At 47.0% G+C, this 27,017-nt stretch overlaps 1 protein-coding gene across 2 annotated transcripts in view; it reads right to left on the reverse strand.

Moving 5' to 3' along the window:
• PLXNB1 (plexin B1) overlaps nt 1-27,017 on the reverse strand; it is a 158,876-nt gene that overhangs the window by 106,337 nt on the left and 25,522 nt on the right. The window contains exons 2-3 of one of the 2 annotated variants that reach the window (XM_081901288.1): nt 21,358-21,407; nt 19,539-19,663 (exon numbers count right to left, since the gene is read on the reverse strand). The gene's annotated coding sequence lies outside the window, so the exon portion shown is untranslated. Of the gene's footprint in view, nt 1-17,548; nt 17,608-19,538; nt 19,664-21,357; nt 21,408-27,017 lie in introns of those variants that run through there. The other variant, XM_081901287.1, reaches the window with a different exon arrangement.

The raw sequence follows: 27,017 nt of genomic DNA on the forward strand, positions 1-27,017 counted from the left end.
TTTCTTGTTTTCCTCCTCCAAAAACCAGGTGCGCCTTGTGGTCTGGTGCGTCTTACAGAGTGAAAAATACGGTATTTTTTCTAGACCAGACCACTTGATACTTCAGGTGAGGGCGATATGATTTCAGTGCTCTCTGTGTACAGAAAACTAGATCTTAGGAGGAGGTTCCTGGCTTTCACCACTACAGACAAGTTGTGTGTGTGGCTCAAGTATTATTATTATTTATCTTTACAGGAAAGCAATGCAGCATTTAACTCTCCCATCCACCTGTCATCTGAGATGGCAGGAACATGTTACCATGTGCTTTGCTATTTAAAAGGCCTTTAGGTCATCTTTAAGGGGAAATCCCTCCAATAAAACTCCCTTGTTATGTGACACTTACAATGCAGTCCTACATGCAGGAAGGCCCACTGAGTTCAATGGGGTTTACTCCCAAGTAAGTGCATACAGTACAGAATAGAACTGCAGCTTTAGTGGGTTTAGTGCAACTGCATGGCAGGTGAGCAGAACATTTGCTGCCTAATTCAAATGATAATGCAACGTAAGAAATAAAAATCAATAAAATACCATTGGAAGTTAATATGAACATTTAATGCAACGTTATGTGCTATCTCCCGTCTTCAGCCACAAATCCACAGACCAGCTGCAGACCGCCTGAATGAAGTTCATGGACTCCTGGTGATCCGGAAACCAGAGTCTGGGTACCCCATGGTACAATCCTTAGTATTTGGACGGAAAACCCATGAAAGGCACATTGTCATCAGTTTTCTGTACATGGGAACTTCTATATCAGGCATAGGCAAACTCGGCCCTCCAGATGTTTTGGGACTACAACTCCCATCACCCCTGACCACTGGTCCTGTCAGCTAGGGATGATGGGAGTTGTAGTCTCAAAACATCTGGAGGGTCGAGTTTGCCTATGCCTGTTATATATTTTGGTGATCTCTTTTGCTTCATTCATAGACAGTTGCTTCTCCCGCTTGCGGCTTATTATCTGCACAGCTGGACTGGTCTGGTATTGGGCAAGAACTCAACACCGCAGCTCCTACGACAAACTAAGCCGGGCACATTGATACGCCTAGACGACACCTTCCCACGCCTGCCTTTGGGTGATGTAGCGCCATGTTGTTAACGCTCCACTGCTTACAAGAAGCATCAAGTTCAATTTACAGCCGAGGAGATTAAGATCAGGTATCAGGAAGTACCATAAGAATGCAGGGGGAAGTAGCGGGGAGGCATTTAGCTTGCATTCTCCAGGCACGTCCCACAGATTATTAGGAGCACAATGACAAGCATAAGGGTTTTTCATTTTAAAAGCTAAGCTTGGGGATCTGGGCGGCTTAAAACCACTGATCTTCAGTTGGCAGGTCGGGCCGGCCCTCGACTGGGTCACGATCTGCTCCAAGATGGGTTGCAACAACAGCATTCGCACTGTACCCTCCAACATTTCTCTGATGAAAACAGGGACATCCTATTCCACAATAACAATTGTGTTATTTATACCCTGCCCCAGCCACTCTGGACAGCTTTCATCATATATAAAAAGATGATAAAACATTAAAACACTTCCCTATACAGGGCTGCCTTCCTATGTCTTCTAAAGCAGTGTTTTTCAACCACTGTTCCGTGGCACACTAGTGTGCCGCGAGATGTTGCCTGGTGTGCCGTGAGAAAAATTGAAAAATTCAAAAGATTTTAAAATAAAGTATTTTATAATTTTTCATATTTCTGTTTACTTACTATTTCATAATAAAGTAATTATAAAATACTTTCTTTGTGTTTATTTGATTCCTATTCAAGAGAATTACTTTATATATAGTCAATATAGGCACAGAGTTACATTTTTTAACATTTTCTAATGGTGGTGTGCCTCGTGATTTTTTTCATGAAACAAGTGTGCCTTTGCCCAAAAAAGGTTGAAAAACACTGTTCTAAAGGTCGCATAGTTACTTATCTCTTAGGCTCGGGGGCCGCATAACTCCATACCCTCCAACATTTCTCCAATGAAAATAAGGATGTCCTAAGGAAAAGCGGGACATTCCGGGATCAAATCAGAAACTGGGACTGACCCTAAAAAATAGGGACAGTTGGAGGGTCTGCTCTCCTCATCTGTGATTCCCAGCACCTGGTATTGAGACATTCTCATTCATGTTTTGCATTTTTGCAAAATGCCAAAATTTTCGACTGCTCCTAAGTGTGGACTGTCTATGAGGCTTCTCTCACGCACTAGAAATTAACATCCGAGGCTGCCTTGTGGCAAGTCAGCCTATAGGCCTGCCTAGCTCTGCAGAGACTACTGGCACCGCTCTTCTTCTACCTGGAAATGCCAACTGTTGAATTCGGTCATTTATCCTCGCTAGATTCAACGTGCTGCCGTCTGCCTTACTGCAGGGCAGATTTGAAGGTAAACCATATGCAGAATGAGTCTGCCCCTGCGGCTTCATGGAGGAAGAAACTGTTCTCATGCCTTGTTACACTGATGTTTTTACGGGGATATACGCTTGGTATTTATTACCCCTGCTATGCAAAAATCTCCAAATGAATCCAAACTTCAATGTCTAAAATCCCTGGTTGAGGACAAGGATCCTGAGATCATGTTAAAGGTAAAGGGACCCCTCACCATTAGGTCCAGTCGTGACAGACTCTGGGGTTGCGGTGCTCACCTCGCTTTACTGGCCGAGGGAGCTGGCGTACAGCTTCCAGGTCATGTGGCCAGCATGACTAAGCCGCTTCTGGTGAACCAGAGCAGCTCACGGAAACGCCGTTTACCTTCCCACCGGAGCAGTACCTATTTATCTACTTACACGTTGACGTGCTTTTGAACTGCTAGGTTGGCAGGAGCTGGGACCGAGCAACGGGAGCTCACCCCGTCGCAGGGATTCGAACTGCCGACCTTCTGATCAGCAAGTCCTAGGCTCTGTGGTTTAACCCACAGCGTCCCTTGAGATCATGTTAAGGGTAGCCAAATTCTGTGCAATTGCCATAAAACTTAGAGAACAAGCTGTGCTATCATAATGATTACGGTTTTAAATGGTAATTTTAGGTTATATGCTAGTGACTAAGTTTTAGGGACGCGGGTGGCACTGTGGGTAAAACCTCAGCGCCTAGGACTTGCCGATCGCATGGTTGGAGGTTCGAATCCCCGCGGCGGGGTGAGCTCCCATCTTTTGGTCCCAGCTCCTGCCCACCTAGCAGTTCGAAAGCACCCCTAAGTGCAAGTAGATAAATAGGTACCGCTTTATAGCGGGAAGGTAAACGGCGTTTCCGTGTGCTGCTCTGGTGCTGGTTCGCCGGAGCAGCTTCATCACGCTGGACACGTGACCCGGAAGTGTCTGCGGACAGCGCTGGCTCCCAGCTTCTAGAGTGAGATGAGCACACAACCCTAGAGTCTGTCAAGACTGGCCCGTATGGGCAGGGGTACCTTTACTTTTAAGATTTAATTTATATTTTTTTAACTGTTGCTATATCTGTATTGTCCCTGTTATACCTAATTGCAAATTCAAATGCATCCCTATCATGTTTTTTTATGACTTCCAACTGTTGAATCGGGAGGTTCTGCTTGCAAAACACACAGTCTACCTTGTCCCAGCCAGCCTTCTACTGGGATCCCTAGCTTGCCTTCTCCCTACAATGTCTCCCCATGAGCCTCAAGCCCAGGAAGTCAACTTCTTCTCCACCCTCAGTAGAATCATAGAGTTGGAAGAGACCACAAGGGCCATCGAGTCCAACCCCCTGCCAAGCAGGAAACACCATCAGAGCACTCCTGACATATGGTTGTCAAGCCTCTGCTTAAAGACCTCCAAAGAAGGAGACTCCACCACACTCCTTGGCAGCAAATTCCACTGTCGAACAGCTCTTACTGTCAGGAAGTTCTTCCTAATGTTTAGGTGGAATCTTCTTTCTTGTAGTTTGGATCCATTGCTCCGTGTCCGCTTCTCTGGAGCAGCAGAAAACAACCTTTCTCCCTCCTCTATGTGACATCCTTTTATATATTTGAACATGGCTATCATATCACCCCTTAACCTCCTCTTCTCCAGGCTAAACATGCCCAGCTCCCTTAGCTGTTCCTCATAAGGCATCGTTTCCAGGCCTTTGACCATTTTGGTTGCCCTCCTCTGGACACGTTCCAGTTTGTCAGTGTCCTTCTTGAACTGTCGTGCCCAGACACAGTACTCCAGGTGAGGTCTGACCAGAGAAGAATACAGTGGCACTATTACTTCCCTTGATCTAGATGCTATACTCCTATTGATGCAGCCCAGAATTGCATTGGCTATTTTAGCTGCTGTGTCACACTGTTGGCTCATGTCAAGTTTGTGGTCAACCAAGACTCCTAGATCCTTTTCACTAGATCCTTTTCTACTAGGCTCTTTTCTATGGGGTCCAGGAAGCAGCATCCCATCGCCCTGCATGGCTGTGTAAAAAGTGGTCGTCTCTAAGGCTGCCATTGTGCTTGTGCAACAGAATTTCCCTCTCCTCTTCCCTCCAGCAGCATCACACAGAGGTTTGGGGACCAAAGCCAGAACAACAAGAGGGACCACCACCTCTGGAGCAGAATTTGGGGTTGCACAGGGAGAAGAAGAGGCACTCCCACTGCACAAGCGCAACATCGCTCATGCAGCTATAAAGGTAAAGGTAAAGGTACCCCTGCCCGTACGGGCCAGTCTTGCCAGACTCTGGGGTTGTGCGCCCATCTCACTCAAGAGGCCAGGGGCCAGCGCTGTCCGAAGACACTTCCGGGTCACGTGGCCAGCGTGACATCGCTGCTCTGGCGAGCCAGAGCTGCACACGGAAACGCCGTTTACCTTCCCGCTAGAAAGCGGTCCCTATTTATCTACTTGCACCCGAGGGTGCTTTCGAACTGCTAGGTTGGCAGGCGCTGGGACCGAGCAGCGGGAGCGCACCCCGCCGCAGGGATTTGAACCGCCGACCTTTCGATCGGCAAGCCCTAGGCGCTGAGGCTTTAAACCCTAGTAAACGAAGCAAAGAAATAAATTGCGTCATTTGAACAGATCAGAAAATCCAGCTTTTCTTGGCAAACCTTTTAAGCACACCGAGTTGCACATCCTTGGCTAGGACCTCCCTGCTTCCCTCTGCCCCAACTGCTTCTGAAAAATAGGATATACGCGCGCCATTCCTTCCTTCCTGCTTTCTGTAGCAGCAAAAAAACAACAACACAAAAAACCCTGCCTGCTCTGCACTGATGCTCTGCGTAACATCCTAGTACTGCTTTGAGTAATCCCAGCATCGTAATCCTTAGCAGAAGGGAGAAGGATAATTTGCATATGCATCTGCAGATTTTGTTGGAATTGGCTAAAATACGGTATACTAGTACAGCCATGGCACGTCGCTCCCGAGCCTCTCCTCTCCTACCTACTCACAGAGATCCCCTTTTTAGAAAAACACAAATCAGGGTTTCCAGCAGTTTCTCGATTCTCCATCAGGAAGGTGTCACAGTGGTGTATATATTGTTTAATATACCTCCCCAAGGAAATTTCCCACTCCTCGCTGTTGAAATAACACTCCCAGGTCCAGCGTATTTAATCTGGAGTGCAGCAGAAGGCAATACAGGATTAATTGCTTCTGCAAGAGAAGCCTCTGTCTCCTGTTCCGTGGGAACTACGAAGGAAACCTGTGACTTTTTAGGAGTTTTTTGTTTTTTTTAATGAAATGCACGTTGATTGGTACTGAATCGCCCTCCTCTGCTGTGGGTATGGCCTTTGAGCTCCTCCGAAGGCAAAAAGTAAGCGAGATCGCACATTTTTGAATTCTCCACCCACCCAGTGGCAAATTTTAATCTCATATCAGCACTCAAGAGATTGATTTCAATCCTCTTTTATTATCCACCTCAATAACAATTCCTCGCTCCCTCCTGGATGCGTCAAGTGATGGAGGGTAATGCCTTCTGCTTCCAGGCTAGATTTCACATTATTAGTTAATAATCCCAATGGAGTTTTGTAAACAAAAGCGGGGGTTGCCCAGCCACTAATAAATGCTGCTTTCTCTAGTGTGCAGCCAACAAACCTGTTTCAGGAGAACCTCTAAACAGATATTTTTTTTAAGGATTTATAAAACCGTCTCCATTCCTGAGGCTGAAAGTGTTGGAGAGGTTGTGGGTGTGTTTTATCCAGTGCTTCCACAGAGCATGGAATAGCCAAAGGAGACTGAGCCATTCTTAGCCATGGCATGACTTCAGGGCCGGCTCTAACGTTAGGCAGGGTGAGGCGGCTGCCGATTTTCATTTGGCTGTTGGCTTTTCAACTACCTGCTCTTACTTGTTGTTTTATGATTGTTCTGCATTTCTGCATCTTGCCGTACTGTGCATGTTTACATTAAATAACTAACAGGGACTGCAAATAAAACATTGTCAGGGGCGGAAGACGCACCGCTCTCTTCGCACACTCCCATCCATCTGACGGGCCCCAGCTGCTGCTTGCTCTGCTCCTAATGCCCAAATGTGCAGCTATCTATTTAAATGGCAGATTTCACCCACTTGGAAAACAACTCGTGAGATGAGTAACTATTTCCCATTTATAATCCTGAAGAGCTATTAATAGCAGGCAAATAAAGTGCTTCCTGCCAGTTTGGTGCCTACCCATTATACGTCTGAGAGATGTCGGAGCAGCGCATACCTTTTTAATGCTCAGCGGAGCAAATATTTATTATAATCGCTAATTATAGAAAAGGCAGAAGCAAGCAACAGAGGTATGGCACTGCAGATGCTCCAGTTTGGTTTTAACTAGGAGATAATAAAAGAATCACATAGAGGAATATTGCAGGGGCGGCTTTATTTTTATAAAAAAGAAAGACACTTTTTGGATTTGTATGTCATTTGGATACCATGATCCCCCTTTTAAATATTTGCAGGGATTTTTAACCATCTTAATAACCAGTCCTGAGAAAGACCTCTGTGTGGTTAAACAACCCGATTATACACAACGAAAATTACCTGGAGGGGAGAAAACGTTTTTTACTGCGTCGATACTTGCTCTGCTATGTATATGTACATGTTTTTACAGGAACTTGGAATCAATTGTGTTGGTTTCGCCGGGTGAAACAGACGGCTGCTCCAAGCCAAGTGATGTGCTGAGGGGTGTGGGAGCTACGATAATCCAAGGCGATCCATCGCTCGCCTACATGAAGGAAGCCGAAATTCTGCAGCCAGGCCCATGATTCTATCATGAACTATGAGCTATCTATCATTTATCATGAGTGCCATTGATTGTCGGTAAGAGCAGTTTGACAATGGAACCAAATCACCTAGCAGGGTGGTGGGCACACCCTTGCTGGAAGGTCTCTCAAGCAGACGCTGGACAGACCCCTCTTGGAGATGATCTGGCTTTTCTGTGTCAAGATGGCCAACAATGATGTGCAACTTCATACCAAGAGGCCAAATATGGGTCCTCAGGGCCTCTCTGTCTAGCCCTCTTGACCACCCACCCTACCCACAAAGCCCCCTCACTAGTCCTGCTCCACAGCCTCCTCCAGTTTTTTTGCCTCCTGAGAAGGTGCAGCAGGAAAGGGCCTACGGTTGGTATCCATCTCCCATCCAGAAACAGTCCTGCTACCACTGCCTGTCTCCTAGGTCCTGATTTACCTGCACCATCCATCACCAATGCGATTGTGAAACCATCTATAGTGGCATGCTAAATTAGGAGCATGCTGGGCTATGGGCCTCTGGGGCTGTTCTCCACCTCAGCGGCTTGAGGTGTGGCACTACAGGAAATGCACTGTGGAGTAGGCAAAGGCTGAAGGACCAGATTCCTGGAAGACACACCAGGCCTAGCCGATCCAGAAGCTGCTGACCTGGCACAGCCCTTCTGTTCCTTTATGCTCCTCTAATAGGATTGAGACAATACTGTGGACAGTAGCTCACGAGACTATGGCCACATACACAACACAATTTAAAGCACTATCATAGCTTCCCCCAAAGAATCATGGGAGCTGTAGTTCGTCATGGGTGCTGAGAGTTGTCCAGACTTCTATTCCCCTCACAAAGCAACTGTTCCCAGGATGGTTTAACCATTAGTCCCTCTTCCCAGGAAACTGTCACTTCTTTTGGCTCCCTCAACAAACTACAGCCCCCAGCATTCTCTGAAGGAAGTCATGACTCTTTTAAAGTCTTGGCCTCAAGTGGTGAAGTCCCTGTGTTTCGAGCTCTGGAAACTCCTCCATCCTAGCTTGACGACGGGATGGGTAAGGGGCATCTGGGAACTGGGAAGGCAAGTCCTTAACTGTGACCCAAACATGCATGTCACGGGGAAGAAGCGTAGCTCAGTGGCAGTGCCACATGCTCTGTGTTCAGAAGGTCCCTGGTTCAATCCAGTTAAAATAGCCTGGGAAGGTAATGGGAAGGACCTCTGCCTGACATGATGTAGATCTGTTGCCAGTCAGAGTAGACAATACTGGTCTGGATGGACAAAGGTGCAAGATGTCTGTTGTAAGGAATTATCCTATGAAAAAAAGGAATTCTTTTTTCTCCCCAATCTGTCCAGTTTCTCCACTTGCCCAGGTATGGCACTCAAGCTACCACCTGCTTGGTGGTCTCTGAAACAGCCGGTGCTCCTGTATCCCACCCCCCACTCTCGGGATAAGCGCTGAAAATAAACAAAACACAGCAGGATTGGGCTCCATGATGTGGGCGACTAGTTCATAGCGACGCAGCTTCAAGTAAGCTGCTCCTGAGATGTGTGTGTAATTTAGCTATTGTTTAAACAGCTTTCATAACAGACAAAGCTTTAAATTATTTCTCCCCCCCCCCACCTCCACACACACACACACACACACACACACACACACACACACACCCCTCAGGCTACTCAGAAGCAGCCAAGTTTTTACAATATACTTTCCAAAAAGAAAAACAGCCAAGCCCCACTCAGCGGCTAAATATAGAGAAGAGTCTATTTTTTCATTAAGAGTGCGATTCATGACCCAGCGACGCTTAAAGCCCAAACTACGCCAACAGCAGTTCTCAAGGTAGAGAGCTGCTGCTGAACTGCACCTACCAGATGGCGGTGGGGGGGGGGAAATAGATCACATGACAGAGGAAGCCCCTATATTTAAGAAGCAAAATAGCCAGGCCAAGGAAAAAACTATGGTCGGGTGAAGGATTTTAACACAGACTTCCCCACAACAAGCTGTTCTTTCTCTTTAATCAATATACAGTAGTACCTTGGATCCCGAACGCCTTGCGAGTCTGATGTTTTGTTTCCCAAACACCGCAAACCCGGAAGTGAATGTTCCATTTTGGGAACTTTTTTGGAACCTGAATGTCCAAAATGGCTTCCTATTGGCTGCAGGACCATCCTGCAGCCAATCAGAAGCCGCACCTTGGTTTTCGAACATTTTGGAAGTCGGACGGACTTCCGGAACGGATTCTGTTCGACTTCCGAGGTACGACTGAGAGGGCCTCCTGAAAACACCATCTTATCAGGTGGTCCATGCCACACAATATAGGAATTTGGGATCCTCACCTCAGTTAAATACTAGGCAAGCTCCACCTTTGTTGTCTGAAATTTTTCCTCTTTCCACCAGCCTTTTAAAAAGCAGAAATCTTTCACAGTCAGCATCTGTGCTGGAACTGCTTTTAGACATTTTATCGCTTGTGTGTTTGCCGCACCAGACACATTTGGGAGAAAGGTTGCATATAAATTAAATAAACAACAAACAAATCATGCGTAAGATCTGAAACAGTGATGTCCAGAAAGCTGCACAATCTGCTGCTTTTGTTTAGTGGGCCATGATTCACTCTATGAAGATGACGATGGGGTCAGCATTTAGAATCACAGTCATCTTGTCCAACCCCCTGCAATGCAGGAATCTCAGCTAAAGCATCCAGGACAGATTTATCGAGTGAGAAGGAACTGAGGCCAGGTGGGTGATGGAACAGTGTCCACTGAAGTACAAAAACTGAGGCCTTGGACGGCTGCTGCAAATTAAAGTGTTGGCCAGGGATTCCCAAATTATTCCCACCATGAATGCTGAGGCAGATTATGCACCATGACAGATGTTGAAGCATGCCTTGAAAAATTAAGCTACTACACTGGCCACGCTCACTGCCCCTCAAGAGTGGGCAGGCCACATGCAATGCTAATCCCTCCTTTCCCCACCACACTCAGTCACTCACTGCCAGGATATGACCAGTTGCATCATCCTGAGGAACACCCTGCGATTCCCCAATACAGCCTGCACTACAGTTGGTGTAGTGGTTAAGAGTGGTGGACTTGTAATCTGGTGAACCGGGTTCGCTTCCCCGCTCCTCCACATGCAGCTGCTGGGTGACCTTGGGCCAGTCACACTTCTCTGAAGTCTCTCAGCCCCACTCACCTCACAGGGTGTTTGTTGTGGGGGAGGAAGGGAAAAGAGATAGCAAGCCGCTTTGAGACTCCTTAGGGTAGGGATAAAGCGGGATATCAAATCCAAACTCTTCTTCTACAGTTGGCAAGGGTGAGAGAAGTCCCCAAGTATCATCACTGCTCAGAATCTAGCCAGGCTTGCCTATGAGCCAGTTTAGTGTAACAGTTAAGAGTCCAGGGTATAAAATCCCCACTCAGCCACGAAGCTCACTGGGTAAATTTAGGACAACCTCGCCCACCGCCCCCACCCAACACTTAGCCTAACCTACCTCAAAGGGTTTTTTAGAGAGTAGAAAGATGTGGGGAGAACCACATACATCAGTGATGGCCAAACTTGGCCCTCCAGCTGTTTTGGGACTACAATGTGCAATCTGCAAGCGCCATCTTCGTAGTCAAGATAACCCCACAATTAATGGGCAGTTATTGAAGCAGTGAGCTCATATATATTTATATTCACTTGCTTTGATATTAAGCTAATTGGCTTTCTTTGATGTTGTCCTTATCTGTGGGCTTGGAGTGCTGGGCTCTGAGCCCAGAAAGAGGCGCTGTCTGTAAGATTTGGGTCAGGCATAGGCAAACTCTGGCCCTCCAGATGTTTGGGACTACAATTCCCATCATCCCTGACCACCGGTCCTGTTAGCTAGGGATGATGGGAGTTTTAGTCTCAGAACAGCTGGAGGGCCAAGTTTGGCCATCACTGACATATGTCATCTTGTGTGCCTTAGGATATAAAGGCAACATAAATAAAACCCCAAAGTCTGGGCAAATGGGAACGGATGGAAGGAGGGGGTTGTTGGTTTGTTCCTGTTCTTGTTTTTATTATGTATTTTGTGTTTATTTTATTTTATTTTATTATTTTGTGAACCACCTTGAGATCTACAGATGAAGGGTAATACACAAATTTCAACAATAACAATAGGCCTATCCTTCATTTACAAAGCAGGATGCCTGCCCTTTGTCCTGGGAGCCAACTGAGAACAATGTGAGTGTCTATTTGAGTGGCATGTGTCACAGACAAACTGTGCCACTGATACAGTTGGGAAACTTTGGACAGCAGAGGCCTAGATGAGCCAACAGCCTGACTTAGGATAAGGCAGCTAATAACCTTTCCCGTATTCTCTTTCTGGTCTGTAGAAACACACCGCCAATCAGTACTTTTTGTCAGGCATTTCCATATATTTCTCCACAGCCTTCCATCATGAGGGAGAGAAATGGATGTATATCAAGAGTCTGAAGACCTAGGTGCCAATGGTGACAGGGCAGGATTCGCGGTGCCCATCTCAGTGGCAGCCGCTCAAGACCTCTGGATCCTCAGCTATAACGAGCACACAATAACAGCCATAATGAAACCACAGAAAGCTCCCGGCCAGACAGTGCTGTTATGCGAGAGGGATATAAATTGACAGGAAAACGACAGTGATCAATTGTCTAGTGACATACTGGGAGGAGACTCTGGCTGGAGCTGGCAGCCGTCCAGTAGTATTCAACATTTTAATTAGATATTTGAAGGGCTGTGTGGTAAATACACTAGCTGGATTCATGAATGGTTTGAAACTGAGGAGGGAGATGGTAAAGACTGTGGACAGGGATCATAAAATAAAAAATAAAAGGAGGCCTGACCTCAATAACATGGAGAAGCAGGCTGAATTTCTGGCCTGGTGCCACACAAAAGCTTATACTCAGCAGGCTTCAGAGAAGCCTTTCTAGTGCATTAAAAAAAAAAAAAAACTTTTAATGGATTTGAATTATACCAGTCTTAAAGGATTTAGGCTAGAAAGCACAGAGCATCTGCTTGTCTCTGGGGCAAATCCCCTGCCAACGTACAAAGTTCAGCTTCAAGCGGGGGGAAACAATATTTCGGGCGGTGCGGGTAGGAGAAATTGGAGAAGTGGAACTTAATTGAACCCGTGGCCATGTACCTTTTTCTTGGCCAATCTTGTAACCAGCCAGCCCTCCCTGCAGAATTTTCACTGCCAGTGAAAAAGACCCTGGAAAGTGAAGGAAGGCAGTCCACCTGCTGCTGATGCTTGGACTGGAAACTTTTATGCAAGGAAGGAAATCAGGGAGGGGAAGGAAGGCTGGCATTATGAGCCAAGGCTGTACAGTATAAAAATCAAAGGCGTACATCTCAGGCCCAGGAATTGTCAAGCAAAAGGTTACATTGGAGAACAGGTGTCATATAATATCAATCACATATAATAAACACACACTTTTCTCTCATCCTCCAAGGAACTCGGAGCAGCATACATACTTATTCCCCCTCCTTTATCCCCAAAGCACAGCTTGTGTTCAGACACTAAAGGTAAAAGAACCCCTGACCATGAGGTCCAGTGGTGGCCGACTCTGGGGCTGCGGTGCTCATCTTGCTTTATTAGCCGAGGGAGCTGGTGTACAGCTTCCAGGTCATGTGGCCAGCATGACTAAGCTGCTTCTGGCGAACCAGAGCAGCACACGGAAACGCCGTTTACCTTCCCGCCAGAGTGGTACCTATTTATCTACTTGCACTTTGACATGCTTTCAAAGTTGGCAGGAGCAAGGACCAAGCAACGGGAGCTCACCCCGTCGCAGGGATTCGAACCGCCAACCTTCTGATCGGCAAGTCCTAGGCTCGTGTTTTAACCCACAGCGCCACCCGCATCCCTCACATTCAGACATTACGCTAAGCCATAGTTTAGGTTAGCCTTGTGCTCACACCCTCCTCCTTCCCCAGAGTCCAGAGCAGGCATCCCCAAACTTGGCCATCCCGCTGTTTTGGGACTACAATGGTCCTGTTAGCTAGGGATGATGGGAGTTGTAGTCCCAAAACAGCTGGTGGGCTAAGTTTGGGGGTGCCTGGTCCAGAGCCAAGGTTTCAAGGTAGCTTTAAAAAAAAGGGGGCTTGAGGGGAGTGGATCACACACCCCCGCACAACAAACGGCGATGTCATTACTTTGGCACACAGTGCCTTAAACTGTGAAATTCTCTTCCAAAAGACAGCTAGAAAGCTGGACATCTGCTACAAGGGAACTAGACAAATTCATGGAGGATAAGGCTCTCAATGGCTGCAAGCCACGGTGGCTTTGCTACCCCTCCTGTGTCGGAGGCAGCAGGCTAGTTGCTAGGAATTGAGAACGAGGAGGGTGCTGCTGAATTTAGGCCCTGCTGGCTGGCTGGCTTCCCATAGGCATCAAGTTGGTTCACTGGGCTAGATGATGAGCCTTTGGTCCGATCCAGCAGGCCTCTTCTTATGTTTATTTTTCGCGCAGCAAACTCCTCCAACCACAAAAGTCCCTTCATCTGGACTTGAACTCTCTGCCACCCCACGTTTTGCAACCACACATGCCTTGGGGATATAATGACAGTTTGCTGCAATTCTGCCACCGCCACCTCTGCCCTGAATTCTGTGCTAAAACAAGAGCTGTGTGGAGCTCTGGCAGGGCAGGGCAAAAGAAAAGGAAAAAGAACAACAAACCAAAATGAAGAACTGCCCAATTTAGCAGGGTTATAGTCCTGCAACAAATGCAAACAGTTGAGTGTTTTTTTTTTCTTCTAACCCTCTCATCAAACTGCTTTTTACTGGGGTGTTTTTCTTTTGGTCTCTGAGCTTTTGATGTACTAATTAGCCCACCCAACCTGGGACAGCCCTTCTTCTTCTGTTTTTGCTCTGACCATTTTTGGCTTGAAGAGGAGCTGCAAGAGGCCTGACATTTTTGCCCTGTGCTTCCCCTTCCACACGTGTGGTCCAGAGCAGACATGGCAACATGGCACCGGGGAAAGGATGTAGCTCAATGGTTGAGCATCTGTTTTGCACTCAGAAGGTCCTGGGTTCCATTCCAGATAGGACTGGGAGAAACCTCTGCCTAAAATCCTGGAGAGACGCTACCAGTTTTGCATACGCAATACTCAGCTGGATGGAGTAATGATCAGGCTCAGTAGAAAGGCAGCTTCCTAGGTTCCTAACGCTGACCCAGCCAGAAAGCCTGCAACGCTGGACATGAACACAACAGCACTCTGCCCACCTGTGAATCCCAGCACCTAGTATTCAGACTCCAAAGAGTGGAGACAGACCTCCACAACACTTGTATAAATCACATTACAGAAATCGTTCACCATCACTACGGATGCCATTCTCTGGTGGAACAATAGTTAAGTTCATTCATGGTTCTAAAAACCGGAGTTGGGGAATGCTGGAGTTGAGGGTAGGAGTACAGGTGCTTGTAGCATAAACACCGACAACTGGGAAACGCTGGCCTGCGAGTGCTCCAATTGGAGAACAGCTTTTACCAAATGTGTCATGGGATTTGAAGGCGCTCGAACTCAGGACGAAAGGGAGAAATGTGCTAAGAGGAAGGCACGAGTGGCAAACCCTCAACGTGATCCACCAGGAAACCTATGTCCCCACTGTGGAAGGAGGTGTGGATCCAGAATTGGCCTCCACAGTCACTTACGGCCTCGGCCCAGTATACCTGAAGGAGCGTCTCCACCCCCATCGTTCTGCCCGGACACTGAGGTCCAGTGCCGAGGGCCTTCTGGCGGTTCCCTCGCTGCAAGAAGCCAAGTTACAGGGAACCAGGCAGAGGGCCTTCTCGGTAGTAGCACCCACCCTGTGGAACGCCCTCCCACCTGATGTCAAAGAGGAAAACAACTAGCAGACTTTTAGAAGACATCTGAAGGCAGCCCTGTTCCGGGAAGCTTTTAATGTTTAATAGACTATTGTATTTTAATATTCTGTTGGAAGCCGTCCAGAGTGGCTGGGGAAACCCAGCCAGATGGGCGGGGTATAAATAAATAAATAAATTATGATGATGATGCGACTCATTGTTAAAACTGTGTTTATGGAAGACAATCTTATTCGGCTACAAGTGATCACCAAAGAAGAAGTAGTAGTTCAGATGCTGCCAAAACAACCAAACAACCATAGGAAACCATTGCCTAGAAAGGCCCACAAATTCCAATTCCTTTCTTGCCTCTGTGCTCTGGAATACCCAGTCTGATCATCTGAATAAAGGTGGAACTTAAGGCACAGTTCTGCAATGAGTTTGCTGGAAGGCTCTCTTTCATCCTGTGAAACAAGAGATGGCGAACTTCTTGTGGGATCTACTTTGTTGTTGTTTTCTACTAGAATGCCAAGATCCACCAACTGGTGCCAAAGACAACACGGTAGAATTAAGGAATTCTGAGCCCGAGGAATTGTTTCAAGTACCAAAACCCCAACTGCGCTCACAGTCCTTCCACAAAAACAAAAGCACACCCGTTTTCCCACCCCCAATCACCAGTTTATTTAGGGGAGCTCTTTTGTTGCTGCTACTGTTGAACAAATGGACGTAAGAAATATTTGCCAATGTACTTACGATACTGATCTACCTTCTATTCACCCCTAAAGCAGGTAGCTAGAGGTGAACAGAAGACTGGGAAAGGTGAGGCTTAAGCCCTAGCAGAAGTATGCTCAAAAATTATCACCTCCATCCCCTGAACCTGCAGCTGATCTGTAAAAAATACAGGGACACATCCTGTATCCTGCAAAAGTGTGAATAGTCAGACAACAGAAAAAAATTTAAAACAACACTGCTACCTCATCTCATCCTCTTCTGCATTGCAGACTAAACAGTCTTGATGCTTCTACTTCCCCTTTATACGGACACCCACTCAGAAGCTTTTCATCATAGTTTCCAGGCCTCTCTTTTATCTAAGCTCAACTGTCTGACCAAGAGCCCAGTCATAGCAGAGGGTAATAGCTGGAGGCGGCCTGACTAAGGTGGACACATGGCAACAGGTGCTCCTGCACCTTTAATAGCTGGGTCCTGGCATTTAATGTATGACAAGCCGAAATTCCCATTTCCACGCAACAAAAAAAGGTGCAGCAGCCCTCTCCTGTTTTGAACCTGGGCCTCCAAATCTTGTCCTAGACTAAGGAGACAAAGTCATGCACTTCACTTGACATGTGTGGGCCTTAGGTATGTCCCTCTCCCATTGCTGCCTAAAAACTAACAGCACAAATTACTATTAATTATTATCACTTAATGTATTTGCATCCTGCCTTTTTCCCAAGACAAGGTTCAATGTGGCTCGCAAATACAATATATATCAGTAAAATACCATATATATCAGTAGTGGCACCAAATTAAAGTTGAATGACAATAAATTTGTGATATTCAAAAAGAGCGAAACACAAGGCAAAAGGAGTAGACTAAATCGGCATTCAAAGCAATTGCTATCACCTATTAGGGCTCACAGGGAAGTGGGTGGCGCTGTGGGTTAAACCACAGAGCCTAGGACTTGCCGATCAGAAGGTTGCCGGTTCGAATCCCTGCGACGGGGTGAGCTCCCGTTGCTCAGTCCCTGCTCCTGCCAACCTAGCAGTTTGAAAGCACACCAAAGTGCAAGTAGATAAATAGGTACCACTCTGGCAGGAAGGTAAACGGCATTTCCGTGCGCTGCTCTGGTTTGCCAGAAGAGGCTTAGTCATGCTGGCCACATGACCCGGAAGCTGTACGCCGGCTCCCTCGGCCAATAAAGCAAGATGAGCGCCGCAACCCCAGAGTCGTCCGCGACTGGACCTAATGGTCAGGGGTCCCTTTACCTTTAACTATTAGGGTTCACACCCAGCACGATTCAAAGCATGTCTACTCAGAATTAAACTCCATTGGCTTTAGTGGGACTTAAAGAGTGCAAGCCTATACATGTTTACTCAGAAGTAAGTTCCTGTTATGCTTAGCAGGTCTTTGTCCCAGGTAAGTGTTGTGTGGCCCAGAAGCTTTAATCTTGGTAGACCACTTAACTATTTTTCCTCCTGTTGCAGCAACTGTAATTCACTGTGCTAGATGCTGTATGATTTGTAATTGCATTTGTATTGCTTTTTAATTTTTCATATTGCCTTACAATTTGCATTCCACAGATCTGAGATACAATAAAACCCAAGGTAAAGAAAAGAAGAAGAAATGAAAATACTATTAAAAACCGACAAGAGCAGGCATGCCACAGACCACGTGAATGAAGCTCATGGACCACTTCTGGTCCACGGACCACTTTAGGAACCCCTGTTTTAACCTCTGGTAATTGTCTTTATTTCCTTTATTGCACTTGCAGCTTTCTTGCATTCAAGGAAGCTTCTAATAAAAATACAAAACATAGCATAGCCGACATCGGAACCCAGCAGGTTAAGAAATGAATAGTTCACATAGAGGCAGTCAATTTCAGCCTCACTAAGCACTTACTTCCTGCCTTTCTCCCACACTGGCGCTCTCAGCAGCCCACAGGAAGCTCCCAGGTGGCTCTCCATCCAGGCTCCTGCCTCAGGTGTCCTTGGACCATAGCCTTGGGGCGGCTGAGCTCTGCCCTTATTCAGGCTGCCCAACTGAGGACTCCAGAATGACACTTCCAACAAAAGTGGCAGCCTGCTGTGGGGTAGGAATCACGGCTATTAAGGGCCAGCTGCATCCTGCGCAGCTGCCAATCAGCTCTTCTTAAGGAAGTAGGAAGAGGCTCCTGGTCAGCAGTTGCTTCCGCTCCGTGTTCTTGCCTGTTTCTTAAATTGCTCTTTTGTTTATCTTGGTCCGTGTTCATATCCTACGTTTTAAGCACGGTGATGCCACTTCAAAGCGTCATGGCGTCCCCCAAGGAATTCTGGGAGCTGTAGTCTGCTAAAGGTGCTGAGAGTTGTTAGGAGAGCCCTATTCCCCTTGCAGCAAGCATCCCCAAACTCTGCCCTCCAGATGTTTTGGGACTACAATTCCCATCATTCCCGACCACTAGTCCCGTTAGCTAGGGATGATGGGAGTTGTAGTCCCAAAACATATGGAGGGCAGAGTTTGGGGGTGCCTGCCTTGCAGTGATGCAGTTCCCAGAGTTCCCTGGGAGGAGGGGATGATGGTTAAATGCAGGCATCCCCAAACTCAGCCCTCCAGATGTTTTGGGACTACAGCTCCCATCATCCCTAGCTAACAGGACCAGTGGTCAGGGATGATGGGAACTGTAGTCCCAAAACATCTGGAGGGCAGCGATTGGCGGTGCCTGGTTAAATCACTCTGAGAATGTCTCCTAACAACCCTTAGCAGACTACAGTACTAGAAGGGTAGCCAGTATAGACCTTTTAACAATGGCGTCACATATTGTCGACCAGATGCCCCCATCAGCAGTCTGGCTATAGCACTGTGCACCAGCTGGAGCTTCCAAAACAGGCCCAAAGGCCAGATCTACCGTATTTTTTGCTCTATAAGATGCACTTTCCCCCTCCTAAAAAGTAAGGGGAAATATGTGTGCGTCTTATGGAGTGAATGCAGGCTGCGCAGCTATCGCTGAAGCCAGAAGAGCAAGAAGGATCGGTGCACAGCGATCCTTCTTGCTCTCCTGGCTTCAGGGATAGCCACGCAAAGCCTCTTGAGCGCAGCGGGAGAGCTACTCTCTCTTCGCTCAAGAGGCTTTGCGTTGCTTTCTTGTTTCATGTTTTCCTCCTCTAAAAACTAGGTGTGTCTTATGGTCGGGTGTGTCTTATAGAGCAAAAAATACGGTACATAGTGTGAAATGCAGTAATAAAGTTTTGAGGTTACCACCACATGAACTACGGCGGTCAGGCTATGTGCAGCTTCTCTTTTTAACAGTACTTGTACAGAACGGTGGTATTCAAATGATCCTCCACACCATAGTTTAAAAGAATCAGGAACAATTATCATTACCCTTCTCCCTCCCTCACATACACAGCTTCATGTATTACGTCCTGTTTAGCTCAAACTACCATGGTTTGATCAAACCAAAGTTTGCAACATTCAAACACAACAGCAAACTATGGTTTGACCGAAACAAGAAAGCAGGGGGTGCTGGCATGGAGTTCATTCTCAGTCATCCAAACCATGGTTTACAGGACGACCAGGAGGCAGCCACCAGAATTCCTTTTCTTTTGCTACCCAACAGCAGCACAACCATGTCACAAACAGAGTTCCAATACGGATGATGTCGCCATCAAGGGGACAGTAGAGTTCAACCAGAAACACCCAATTAGGCTTTGAACACCAAGATCTCTACAGTCAAGGTACAACGAGGAGCGTGGGTGCCCGATTAGTCACCAAGAATTACAAGAGGGTAGTGATTTGTCCTCCAAAACAGCAGGAACTTTCTTCCCCTGCAAAAACTCGACATGCGGCCATGCAATTTTTGGTCACCTCTGCACAGTGGGCTTCAAGCATGTTATACATCTCAGAGCAAACTTACCTGAGTCCTATAGGCAAGTTCTGGCAGGAGTCCACAATCGATGCAATGGCAGCAGTTGAAAGTCTGCTGGTAAATAGCTTAGAGCTGCAGCCAGAAATGAATGGGATACCTGGGGTTCAGGCAACCTTCAGGAAAGAAAACAGGAGGTGGGAGGGTTGGTTGGTAATAATAAATAATAATAATAATAATAATAATAATAATAATAATAATAATAATAATAATAATTTATTATTTATACCCCCCATCTGGCTGGGCCTCCCCAGCCACTCTGGGCGGCTTCCATAAAAACCAAAAATACAGTAAAATATCACACGTTAAAAACTTCCCTGAACAGGGCTGCCTTAAGATGTCTTCTGAATGTCAGGTAGTTGTTTATCGCTTTGACATCTGCTGGAAGGGCGTTCCACAGGGTGGGCGCCACTACCGAGAAGGCCCTCTGCCTGGTTCCCTGTAGCTTTGCTTCTCGCAATGAGGGAACCGCCAGAAGGCCCTCGGCGCTGGACCTCAGCGTCCGGGCAGAATGATGGGGGTGGAGACGCTCCTTCAGGTATACTGGACCGAGGCCGTTTAGGGCTTTAAAGGTCAGCACCAACACTTTGAATTGTGCTTGGAAACATACTGGGAGCCAATGTAGGTCTTTCAAGTCCGGTGTTATATGGTCTCGGCGGCCGCTCCCAGTCACCAGTCTAGCTGCCGCATTCTGGATTAGTTGTAGTTTCCGAGTCACCTTCAAAGGTAGCCCCACGTAGAGTGCATTGCAGTAGTCCAAGCGGGAGATAAGCAGAGCATGCACCACTCTGGCAAGACAGTCCGCAGGCAGATAGGGTCTCAGCCTGCGTACCAGATGGAGCTGGTAAACAGTGCCCTGGACACAGAAACTTAAATCTCCTACCGGTCAGTATACAATGTGCATAAACCCCCGTCCTACGAAGAAAGCAAAAACCACACGTATCTAGGTTTGCTAGGTTGCACTCCAGCAATGTAAAAAATTCTGAGCTTGCACGATGCAGTCGTGGCTGCTCCTGCCACCCCAAATACTACTACTACTACTACTAATAATAATAATAATAATAAATTGTATTAATACCCCGCCCTCCCCGGCCAGAGCAGGGCTCAGGGCAGCTAACACCATTAAAATTACAGTAAAAACGTATTTTTTTAAAAAAAACAATTTAAAATACAGTGGTACCTCGGGTTACATACGCTTCAGGTTACAGACTCCGCTAACCCAGAAATAATACCTCAGGTTAAGAACTTTGCTTCAGGATGAGAACAGAAATTGTGTTCCGGCGGCACGGCAGCAGCAGGCCCCATTAGCTAAAGTGGTGCTTCAGGTTAAGAACAGTTTCAGGTTAAGTACGGACCTCTGAAACAAATTAAGTACTTAACCTGAGGTACCACTCTACAGGTTAAAATGCAATTAAAAATGCAGCCTCGTTTTAAAAGTAGCCCATAGATCAAAACTATACATCGCCCAACACCAGGGCCAACCCGCCCATGAGGCAGACTGAGGAAGCCGCCTCAGGAAGCAGAATCCAGGGGGCGTCTCTGTGCCCCACCTCCCAAAAAGTGAAGAAGAGAAGCGGCTTCAGTGGCTTCCACTAAGTGAGGCTTCAGTGGAGGGTGGTACCTTCTCATTTCACCTCAGGAGCCCAAATGGAACAAGCCACTCCTGCCCAACACTCACTCTGATTGCCTACATATGGGGCAATTCTCATTCTGGGCCAAGAGCATCATCCAGAGTCTCGCCCTCCCTGGCCTCTGGTCCACGGCTTGCTCCTCAGTAGAACAGCATGGAATCGTGACCCCTTTTACTTACCATCTGGACTGCCTGGGCTTCATTTCTCTTCTCAGTCAGTGCACCTCAAGCTGTAAGAAAAACACAACAAGAATGTCTCATCCCAAGCAAAGCGAATGCAAGTAACTTTGGGCCTATATATTTCTTTAGATGCATGGGACATTAAGAGTTTGGACCACTGTACTCTCCGAACAGTTGACTAGTTGTGTTAAAAAAGCTCAGGGGCGGAGAAGCACAGACAGCTTTATTATTGATTGGTATCCTTTTATTCAACACATGACAACAACTGGTGTCAATAGAAAGCCGCCTCGCTCCCTGCCAAAACAGAAAAAAATGGTCAGCTGTAGCTGGATCTAATACCAGACTGATCCTTCCCTTTACAATAATTCTTTTGTCCTCTATGTCTCATCAGAAGATGTTTGTTTATGATGCAATATTGTCTTCTTCCTGAATTCATTCTGCACTCTCTTCCGCTTCGGTTTTTTATACGATAATCTTTATTGCCATTGTCCCATACAGAACAACGAAATTGAAAAAATCTACATCATACATTCAAAAACCAACAAGCCTGCTATCCCAGCCTTGTTAACCCCCTAAAAACTCTGTCCCACAGAGACTACTTTACACTGCGTTTAAAACCAAAATCGTATTTGGATAGAAACTGTTTCTCAGGTGACTAGTCCTAGTCTTTATAACCCTGTACCTTCTTCCAGAAGGCAGGAGCTGAAAGAGATCAGTTCCAGGGTGTGTACTATCCTGCACTATCTCTGCAGCTTTCTTATGACACCTGGAAGTATAGATTTGATCCAAGGTGGGAAGAGTGCACCCAATTATTCTCTCTGCAGCCTTTACAACCCTGGACAGCATTGTTTTTTCCCTGACCGTTTAGCTCCCAAACCACACACACAGACCATAAGTTAATACACTCTCAACAGTACAATGGCAAAATGCGATCAACAGGTCCTTTGAGAGATTATTTTTCTTTTGTAGTTTTGACTTGTAATATAATTTAGAATTCGATAAAAAAAATTAAAAACGTTGGGCCTAAATGTAGGAACTTGTTCTTTCCATATGTGTGCTTGGGGCATGATGGGGCAACACTCATCACAACCTGAGTTCCTTGGAAAGGTGGGGCGGGGGAGACTGTAATAAATAAATGAAGGACCACACACCTTCCGGCAATGCAGTACTGCAGCATAATATTGACTCCAAAACAGGAACATAAGCTTTCAGGAGCGATCAACCATATTCACAGAAGATGGACCTCTCAATCATCAATCAAATGAACAGTAGTGGATGGCCAGATGGGGCAGTGGCACTGAACTGACCTCCCTTTGCCTGCATCACTGCAGCCAGGGCAGAGAATGAGAGGTTGGCACAGTGCAAACACACCAGCAGAACCAATCTGATGTTCCCTTTGGTGCATTTGCATCCCACCAACCTCACCCCTTTCCCTCTCTGTTTTGTTACACAGCAGCGACACAGGCAACCAGAGGTCAGGTGAACGCCACAACGCCACTCCACAGTCCTCTACCGCAAATTCTTTATGGAAGCGTACTAAGAATTGCTGGATGCTAGGAACAAATAGTAGGGTGATGCGATAATGAATTAATGAATGGCCAACCAAGGACCCCATGCATGCGCACACATGCATACACCTTACATCAGAGCAACGTTGTGATCCCAGAACATGAATATTAACCGTAAAACAGAAGAAGAGCACAGCATATAACTAACTTATAAAATTTATGGCCGCAGGTTATGGCGATGACTCAGATAGCTTTAGAATGTGCCAGACAAAGTAATGCAGAACAGGCCAGCTGGTGGCTTGTAAATAAGTTCACCCAAGTTACTAGCCTGCAAAGACATTTACTAGCCTGCATTTCCATGTTAAGAGTAGCAGCCAAAGTAAGAATACAGGCTGCTAGCCCCTTAGCAGGCTTGTAAAAGAGGAAAGGGGCAGGAGAGATAAAAAAATTTCCACCCAGGAGAGAAAGAGTGATCCATCCATCCTCCACAAGCTCTGCTGGTCATTATGGGCTCTGTGGCTGGCACAGAGGAGGAGGAGGATAGGCTTTCTCGTCCCCCCCACTACCACCCACTCAACTACCTTGAATTCCTGGTTGCCTTGGTTTCCCAGTTGTTAAATACACAGCAGCAAAAAGTAATTCAATTTGTCATCATTGCCAATGGGTCCTCCAAGTTCAGGGACAATATGCCTCTGAGCAGCACATACTAGGGACCAACAGCAGGGGACATGCTGGGTTTGTATTTATAGGGGTGCAGCTGAGGCTCCAATACTTTGGCCACCTCATGAGAAGAGAAGACTCCCTGGAAAAGACCCTGATGTTGGGAAAGATGGAGGGCACAAGGAGAAGGGGACGACAGAGGACGAGATGGTTGGACAGTGTACCAGCATGAGTTTGACCAAACTGTGGGAGGCAGTGGAAGACAGGAGTGCCTGGCGTGCTCTGGTCCATGGGATCACGAAGAGTCGGACACGACTAAACAACAACAGCTCATCGACAGCATACCCTACAAAATCCAGGTGATCCAAATTGGGATGCTCTGCTGACATCACGCCAAAGTGCCAGACCAAAAAAACAGGACATTCTGGGATCCAACCAGGAGCCGGGATGACTTCTGTAATTCTGGGATGTCCCGCTTAAATCGGGATGGCTTGGCAGCATGTGGTACAGCCCCTGCTTTGCAGATGAAAGGTCCCAGGTAGGACTATGAATGTCCCTTGGTTGGAACCCCAGAGAGCCACTGCCAGCCAGTGTCCATAATACTGAGTTGGACTGACCAGTTGGTCTGACTCAGAATAAGCTTCCTATGTTCCTGTGCTTTGCTTCCCATCAGCTTCCCAGAAACATCTGCCTGGCCACTGAAGGAAACAGGATGCTGGCCAGATGGACCTTTGACCTGATCCAGCAGAGCTCTTCTTGCATTCATGTCACCCAGCAAAGGCAATTCTTAGGCTCAAAGCTCTTAGCGCAAGAGGATGCTGGTGATCTTACACCAATTCCGGCGCCGGCCAGGAGCAAGTCCTTTGCAGGGACGCTTGGAGGTCGCACTGTAACGCTGTGTGAGCCTAGCTGGCCTATGCAACAGTTCGTCAAGTTTTGGCTTGTCTGCTTCACCTTTCCAAACAAGGATGGAGACAGAAGACACCCATCACCCCCTGGGGGCAGAGGGGGTGGGAGATTCTGTTGGCATGGTGACTGACAGTAGCCCTCGCTTCCTTTTAACGAACAGGAATAAAAATGTTTTGTTCTCATTAAGGAAAAAGAGAGCTGCATTCCTGATTGGTGAGTAACGTCTCTGCCTGCGAGTTAATCTCCCAGAAAGCTGTGGCAGCCTGGGATGGGGTTTCCAGTCCGACCCACTCAGCCACTTTTCTCCTGAGCCTCTCTAGATACCCTTGAAGAGGGAGTTTCACCCAGGTTGGGGCTCACACTGCCCCACCCCACTTCATGCTAGGGTCCCACAACAGACAGGTGTTTCCTCACAGTGCCCAAGGGAGAATTGAGACACACAACTGGTTGAAGGGGTGCGGTGGAGCAAGCATGTTAATTCTTCAACTCTTATTTGTGATAAGGCAGATCAACCATCAAGGTTCGCAGTTTTCCAGGTCAGGGAAGGCTTTTCACACCATTTTGTCTGATGAAGCATACCACACTGACTCCAGCACGTTGCAAAGGATTCTGGGGGCATGTTCTGGGATGCATGGTGCGTTCCTGCAGGCCACTGTGGCCAGGCCTATTAAACCACCTGGCAGGAGCTGAGAGAGCACTCTAGAATACACACAACAGTCTTCTGCATTGCTATCTGTGTTGGGCTCAGAATTGGCATGGGGTAGGGGAAGCCGGGAGAGGTTAGGGAGGTGGAAAGGGGAATAAAATAGTTTAGCAGCAGCAGCTGCTGCAAACAAAACTGTTCCAGATAGCCACATTGCAGTTACAAATTCTGGCGAAAGTATCAGCAGCAGCAAGCAATTTTATCATAATCACAATCTTTTTCGTAAACCGCCTTGAGGGTTTTTTTCTACGATCAAGCTACGTATAAATGTTATGAAATAACTAAATAAATCACCAAGCAACTTGCTTTTCAACGAAACTTATCAACCATTAATAACCTTCGAATTGTGGAATCCTTCCTCCTCCTCCTCCTCCTCCTCCTCCGATAAGTTTCCAAGGAAATTGATGGTTCAAAAGCCAAGTTTTGCAAAAGCTTGTTTAAATTAGCTTCCGGGGAACTGAGCGGCAGGGAACACACACACACACAGCTTTGATCTAGCAAGCTCAGCATTTGGAAAGCTGACCTGGATTGCCAGCATACTTGAATGAAGGGCCAAGCCGAAAGGCCTGATTTCAAAGTGTTAATAAAATAAAATAAAAGGCATTTGTTAAAGGTGCTGAGAATTCTCCCAACAGTTCTCCCAGGAGCTTCTGGCAGAGGGAAACGGTATTAAAACCCATGCTCTTCTGTAGCACAGAAAGGCTGCAAGTATTTTTGGATTGAATTAAACTGGTTTTCTCGGCACCTTTGCAAAAAAGAAAAAGAAAATCAGACAACAGCCAGGAGAGGATCTGTTACCTGAATTTTCCCCTCTTCTTTTTATGCCCAGAAGAATGTGACTTGCAGGTCTAGCTCGCAAAACGTTCCTCTTACAATGCCGACTCCTTGGCAGGTGGCCGACGAGCCCTCGAAACCATCTGTGATATGAGCAATTAGCGCAAAATGCCAGCTTCCCAACTGACAACATGGGCAAGTTATTTCCAGCGGAGAAGGAGTTGCGTTCCAATAGGCCCAGGCAGGCATTTCACACCCTGGCATCTCAGCCTGCTCTCCGCCTGCCTGCCTCCGGGTAGGAAGTTCTTCTGCAGCTTATTCCCCCCCACACACCCCTCCTCCAGAGAGACAAAGGGCCTTCTCACAAAACACCTCAATGAAGGAGGCAGCTGAATGAACAATGATGCAAACCAACCTTGGCTAACAAGCTCTGCCCAGTGTCCATTAGCTCAAATTTCTCCCAGTCCAGTGAGCAAAGCTGAAGAGGCTGCAGCACTGGGCACTGCTGCCCACCCCCACCCACCCCGCCTGCAAATTTGGGGATTTGTGGGAATAACTCCACTCCTTACTCTCTCTCTCTCTCTCTCTCTCTCTCTCTCACACACACACACACACACACACGTATACACTAACCAAGCATTGGCTAGAATAGAGCACAACCAGAAACAGCTGATCATAATACTAAGAGATCAGAGCCATTCACTGGGTTTGGCCATACGATTAGGAACAGGCATTTCTTCACAATTTGCATCTCTCTACACTATACGTTTAAAGCAGTATCGTACTACTTGTAATAATAATAATAATAATAATAATAATAATAATAATAATAATAATACAGTGGTACCCCGCAAGACGAACGCCTCGGAAGACGAAAAACTCGCTAAACGAAGGAGTTTTTCGTTTTCTTAGCCGCTTCGCAAGACGCATTTCCCTATGGGCTTGCTTCGCAAAACGAAGCTTGCCCCGCAAGCTCCAGGGATAGCGGGGAAGCGCAGCGCGTCTTCCCCGCTGTCCCCAGACCTCTTTTGAAGCAAGGGGCGGCGGGGAGAAGATCGCTTCTCCCCGTTGCCAGCCCCACAATCTCCGGGGACAGAGGGGAAGGC

This window comes from Podarcis melisellensis (genome assembly GCF_964234715.1).
Source record: "Podarcis melisellensis genome assembly, chromosome: 2".
Lineage (NCBI taxonomy): Eukaryota > Metazoa > Chordata > Lepidosauria > Squamata > Lacertidae > Podarcis > Podarcis melisellensis.